General features: G+C 35.7%; 1 long non-coding RNA gene across 1 annotated transcript; it reads left to right on the top strand.

Annotated features, from left to right (window-relative positions):
• The first annotated feature begins 279 nt into the window (after window positions 1–279).
• On the top strand, window positions 280–3,876 carry LOC137466224 (uncharacterized). The gene is made up of 3 exons (XR_010995053.1): window positions 280–582; window positions 1,450–1,495; window positions 3,731–3,876. It is a non-coding gene; the product is annotated as an uncharacterized lncRNA (long non-coding RNA).
• Window positions 3,877–7,023: the final 3,147 nt, after the last annotated feature.

Genomic DNA, 7,023 nt, shown 5'->3' with positions numbered 1-7,023 from the left:
TTATAATAAAGAACTATATTAAAAAAAAAAAAAGAAAGTTGAGCATTGTATAATAAAAGCACAGAACCCAAGGCAAAAAAGCTCCAGTCAATCTTCCAAATGATCTTTATGAGAGTTAAGGGAGAGTTGGTGATTTCACAAGAGACCTGGAGGAGCAAGGTATGTACAGTCTCATTATCCAGCACTGCCTGGACACTAATATCAGGGGTAGGGAGAGGCAGACACAAAGCCCATCATTTTGCTTGTCATACATAGCTAATAAAGCAGAACTGGAGACTTCTTGCCTCTTCTGGTTCATGTGGGGCTAATTTCTGGCAACTGCTGACTACAGGCACCTGCCAATAATCCCAGGCAGTGTGAGGGCTGTGTCTTGTCCTGGCTTTCCAAGCTGCAGAGTTGTGATGCTGATCCACTGCAATGTGCTAAAGAGGGGCATTCCTTGCTGAGCCCTGCCAAGTTTCCCTCTGCATCTCCCTCGTGTGTGTGTCTATCTCTCTGCAAACAGCAGCTTTAATCCACTTTGCAGGTTCACACAGAAAGAATTTGCTGCCTCCTCTCTAAGAAGAATCCTGATGTGCCACGGTGCATGTGCATCCAAGGGGAGTTTCAGAGTTAGGAAATTTAATTGAGAACTGCATTCTCTTCATGTTAATTTAATAATTAGAGCAACCATCAATATCACTGGGCCTGTCTGAGCAGAATTGAACCAGTAAATATTCTTACACTAGTCAACCAAAAGAAAAGGGCTGCTGCAACAATGGCTTCACAATTCAAAGTTCTTGGTTTATGGCTATGTGTGACACTGTAGTCCTTATAAATAAAATGCCCTCTGGGATTGATGGCTAGGCCTGCCCTAGGAGTGCAGGAACAGACACAGTGAGTTGCATGTTTAGTGGGCCTCAAATCTGACACATTTTGTAATTGCAGGGGAAATGGATCCCTTGGATAACTCTCTAAATTACATGGCCAACAAACTATAACACCAGGACTCCAGGATTTTTAATCATAATAAAAAGTATACCAAGTAGCCATCTATATGATTAATTTACAGACATAACTAGATGGAAGATACAACACTCACTTGCAATCTATTCATGAAGACAGGCAGGCAATTATATGAGACAAGGGAACTAATTTTGCAGAGTGAGATTTAGTGATTAGCAGTGGTGCCTTCATTTAATCTTTAAACCTATAAAATTCAGTGCTCTGAAATCTATTGAACGCACCATTCAAATACCTGTGGCATTATTTTGTGATGCAATCACTGTATCTGTGATCTGCAGAACTAACCTGTGATTGAATAGCCTCTTACAGAACTAGTCACCAAATTAGGCTGAGAAAAAAACTGTTAATATTTTCAGTTCATCACTTTTCCCTCTCTAAGGACAATTTCAGAAAGTTATTTGGGCTGATTCTTGCCTAACTGGTTATCTATTCCACCCCATGCAGATATTTTTCAGAAGTGCTGTTACATCCCATGCCCATAAAACATACGGTATGTGTAGCATATATAGGCTGTAATTAAAAAGAGACTTGTGTTGACAAAAAAGACAGTTGTCCCCACATAAGTGTAAAGACTGTCTTCTCTACCAATTAAGAATCAGCAGAATATGGGCTTTAATTGTCCTCTTGGGGAACTTGTCTTTTGTATCTATGATAAATACATGATTATAAGGACAAATTATATGAGCAGCTATAATTTCCTAGTAATGTGATCATTAAAAGCCTTCACAACTGCAATATATCAATATTAATTGGGACAGATGATCATTTTACTGACATGCTCAAGTCATTATCCATATTTCAGTACTTCATGAATACCTGAATAGTCTTAATGATGTGATTTTTTAAAGATTCTTTCTTCAGTGGTCTTAATATTATTGTTTATCTGAAAAAAGAAGAATAAGAGAAAATAAATTAGGATCAGTGCAGGGTGTTCTGAGCTAAAAGTAAGAAAGATCCAGCAAAATTTCAGTTTCTGTTCAGGTATTAGAACAGTTAATCACAATTATTGAGAAGAAACAACCAAATAAACACTGTTGGGCCTGGGTCATGTTAAGTCCATGGCCCATGTTTGCTGATAAAGAGGACACCGTCACTCAGCTTTGGAGGCCAAGCAGTCTATACAACAACCTGTTGATTCATACTCCTGAGTAATATTCATTGCACTGCCTGGCTGCTTCAAAGACCTTTTCTCATGTGGGAACAGATACAGTTTTTATGTCATTTTATTTGCATCCCCTGTGACAGTGGACTGGCAAATAATTTTGTTTCCTGCTGTAGACAGGCAGTTGAAAAAGCCACTCTGACGTGCAGATAACATGTTTGCAAGAAGAGTGATAAACCTGATAGGATAATATCCTGAAAGCTGAAGTGAAATGACAGAATATAGCTGCAGAACACATTTTGGGTCTGAAAGAGTGTTACAGACTCACTGCTACAACTCCTGGATATGTGAATGTCAGGTCTTAGTCTGATTCCTTCCTTGATATCACACCTGGTGATTTTTCTTCTGCTACAGACTCATGTCATGGTTTGACACAAACCAAAGACTGTCCTGACTTTGTGCATTTATTGATAACGATGGAAAAAATACCTAAATGCAATAGCTAAGGCTGGAGAATAAACATACAAGTTATGTTTTTATATAAGGGTGACTGGACACAATAACCATATTCATATACTCATTATTAAGGCTTGAAGAGTTAATTTTTACTGTAGTTTAATAAAACACCAAGTGTCATCAGTAGGGCTGTAGCAAGGACATTTTTCTTGCCAAAGCAGAAGCTAGTACCTCTGAAAAAGTAACTTCTACAATGTTGACTGAACTATGATCATAATGTCTATTAGTGCCCTCCTTGGCTCCTTTCAGAGCCATAACTGTCAAGGCAAGTTATCCCAACATAAAAATTATAAACAGAGCTAACAAAAACATATCTACATGCTCAAGCCCATAATTATATACAGACTAACTTGCCATAATAGGAAAACCCCTTCAACAATGTGCTGCTGCAGTAAAGAAATTGAATATTCAACTCTAGAACAGGTGTAAGGTGGCTGTTTCACTCTGAATTGCAAGATAATCTATCTTCAGAATGGTAGCATTGCAAACATAAAACAAGCATTACTTTAAAATTTAAATTTTACAGTTAATTTTGAGTAAACATTCTTTACAGTTAAATATAATTCTAGAATTCACACACTAAAGGTAAAAATATTTCTCTTACTGTGTTACATTCATTCTTCATGGAGAATATCACAGGGTGACACTGATGGATTATACTTAAATCCTTGGATCTAATGGGGAGAGATGTCCAAACAGTATAAAAGAGAAAATCTGTTGATATTAGCATCCAATTGAATTTAACTCTAATTTAAAATGGTGAAGTTTTTTCTGTACTTTAAATTCAAAGATTTTTTTTTGGTTTTGAGACTAAGTATTTTGATTTTATTTTCAATTTTGTCTTAAAATGCAGGCAAAGGAAATTCTGAAGTCTATCTAATTTGCTCATCTTGGATCTGGAATACCATGGTTCAATATCTTCCCCTACTTGATGAGTCTTGAATCCATTGCTCTCATCAAAGTCCTTTAATGTCAGGCTATTAGGCAGTGCAAAATCCCATTCTTTATCTTTCCTTTTGATATTTTTCAATTTTCTATAAAACATTTTTACAGAAAAAAATTATTCTCTTGTTTATTAAGTGGGACATATCGTTATGATTTAAATAGGTTGGATGAAGTAGAAAATCTCCCAGAGAGCCAGAGAGAGCTACATGTCTCCAGAGTCTGTGACAAAGCCATTCATCTGAGAAAAAGGAATTCTTGGTCCAAGAGCAACAGCTGCATGGTTTACTTAATCTGCCTCTTTTAACTTATTCTCTCACAGCTTTGGTAGGACTTTGAACCTGTGAATTATCTGTGTTTTGTAAATGATGCTCTCTTTGTATGTGGGAAACATAATAAGTGCTTTTTGTTATCTTTCGTAGAGAGTGAACTAACTGGATAATCATATATGGTCAAAATGTGTAAATGGTATGTCAGAGGTCTAAACTGATGTCCCTTGGAGTAATGGAACTATTGTATTAAGACAGAATGTGTGATTTCTCCACTAATAGGAAACTGTTCTGTTGGGTATTTACTATGGAATAATATCTCTACTTGTTTTTATTCAATTAATTAAGAGGATGCCAGGAGTTAGAATAGTGTGAATGAAGCCTAATATTATACATTTAGGATGTAATTATATTAAACCATTCAAGTAATTACACTTATGCTCTGAAGAAAGAACAAAATAAGCCAGACAGAAAACTCTGCCTCAAAGAACTTAATACATTTATAATATAATTTATTTTAAAACTAGAACTTTGAGATATGGTGTCATGGCACATTCAGCAAGATAGCAAAACTTCATAATTATATAACTTATTCAGTTATTATTAGGTGGAATTAGCAAAGAGTCTTTCATATGTAGTAAAACACAACTTTCATCTTTTCTATGTGATCTCTTTTGTGTGAAAGCAGAAAACATTAATTGAAGCCTTGCTTCTTTTTTTATCTATGGGGAATACAAGTGAGGATGTGGGTAAAATAATTTTGAAGGTAACAAAAACCTTGCTTGATTTAATCTTCAGATTAGAAAATGTAAATACGACATGAAATCTCTCATCCTTTATTCAGCAATTTCCATGACATAAATGTATCTTATTTCTCAGGAATATAATAACAGACTAATTTTGCTGGGCTAAAATGCTGTATATGTCCAGGACATGCTATCCTCTTTTTTATTATCTTTTAGATTTCTTTGGTAGTGAGAGATAGCATCCAAACTTGTAGGGACTGCTCAGAACTGGGAGCTCACAGGCTGTGTCTGTTAATGGGCACTAGATTGTTAGCATCATTGTTATTTTGCCAAAGACAAAATTAGCAGAAAGAAAGAATCATCAAACTAAACATGAATCAAATAGTCATGGTACCCTGTCCAGAGCTGATCATGACTTGTTCAAACTTCCCATGTTCTATTCCTCCAATTAGATGTCCATTTAAGTGAAATCTGGAGAGAGGGAAGCTTTTCAGATTTTCTGTCACACTGTGGTCTGAGACATTGAAAAAAACCCAAACTTTACTAAAAAATAGCAAGAACTAAGGAAAAATAGTTCTGCAGTGTTTTGGATGCAATGTTTTCCTAATTAAAAATAGCATCCACTGCCACTAATGTAGTTTTCATCACTTAAACTTTTCCCAGCTCTCAATCTCTATGAGTGCAAACAATTCATAAATAAAACATCTTTGGGGATGCAAAAAGCTGTTTCTTCTGTAGGAGTTCTAATATGGAGCTCACATGCTGCATGTTGCTAGGCTTATTTGAAACCTGCTGGTGTCCTCCTCTCAGTATGAGAGTATAAAACACTCTCCAAAAAAGTGCTCTGCCACTGTGGCTGTCTCTGTGGGATGCAGGCAGAGATAAGTGGTTGTTTGTAAGGTTGTTGCATAATTCCAGAGAAAGAGGGGAGGATGCAAAAATGCCTCTCTTACATCTTCTGTATTTTATGATGCAACAATTATTTTGGGGTTTTGCCCTAAGTAGTGAACTTACAGCTAATGAGATGTAGTCTCATTAGTCACATTATTTTTTTCATTATTCAGTTAAAGCCTTATGAAGATAAATTTAAAAATTAATATTTATTTATTTAAACTAAGGTGAAAGGTGATAAAGAGAGCTTCCTAGTCTATGGCATACCAAAAATTCCCCATTATCCTCAGAATCATAGGTGTGTCTAACTTTGTCACAGCTGCAAATCATTTTAATTGGCACAGAAATAGAGAAGAGCACAGACAAGATGATTGCAGACTTTCTGAATGATAACCCATCAGTTGACCAAAACAGTCACTATCTCATCTTTCTTAAGGATGTGCTGAATATTTATCAAATGTTAATTATATTTGACAACTTTAAATATATAATCTAGGACCATGTCACTGTAATTTCTTTAAAATCTTCCACAGTGATAAAAAATTCCATTTTGGTCTATGGCCATGCTTCCATTCTTAGAAATACCTTCCGGTGTCCTGCTCCTATTTCTCCTTTTTCTTTTTACATATGGCGTGCCTCTGCTGTCTTGCAACATTGATTATGTACATTACACCTCAAAGTTTAGGAGTAACAGGTCTCCTTGAGGCAGCATGTACTTGCCTTTATGTAATCAGTCCAGTAGGATTTTTGAATTTATTTTCAAGAAATTTTTACTATATATATCATATATATATATATACTTATACACATATGTATAAAAAAAAATATACCTTTACATACTTATATCCAATTAAGAGAGTTGGCCTAATCTCAAAAAGTACCATTCACAGGACATATATTTTGTCTCATCTGAATAGAAGATTCTGAGTTGCTGGATTTTGCAAATTGTATTTTCCAGACTACATAACTTCTGAATTACTGTGCCAGTGAACACTGGGGTATTTTTTACTGCTGTGATCATCTCTCTTTAAGGCTGAAGTTAGCTGGAAACTTTTTAACATCATTATTAATTTTTACAAAGAGGAATCTGCTACTGGTCACCTGTTGTCCTAGGACTTTTCTTTAGTTTTCACCTACAGAACATTTGATCCCTGATGTGGAACAGTAAATAATTTTTATTAACATTATAGTTAGTCTGGACAGTAGCTGTGCTCTCTCATTTTGATGCTTTTTCATGAGTTCTCCAGAGAGGCTTTGATCACTGAAAAAAATTGCTTTTTCATGACCTCATTTAATATGCAGAATAAGCTTCACTACCAGGTGCCATGGTTTTCCTTCTCTGAGATTTCCCTGAGGACATCATGGCCTTTTTTGTAAATCTCCTTGTGACTCCTTTGTTCTTCAAAATGTAGGCAGTGCTGAAACTCCCAAATCTGCATTTGAAAATGCTCTTTCTGTGATTTTTTCTTTCTCTTTCTTCTTTTTTTCAGTGAGACCTCGGCCAACCCCTTTCCTGTATCTACAGGTATTTGAAATGAGGTTTCACTGGCTG

This window comes from Anomalospiza imberbis, chromosome 2 (assembly GCF_031753505.1).
Source record: "Anomalospiza imberbis isolate Cuckoo-Finch-1a 21T00152 chromosome 2, ASM3175350v1, whole genome shotgun sequence".
NCBI lineage: Eukaryota > Metazoa > Chordata > Aves > Passeriformes > Viduidae > Anomalospiza > Anomalospiza imberbis.
Note: the sequence above shows the minus strand (reverse complement) of the source record. Positions and strands in the feature narration are given on the sequence as shown.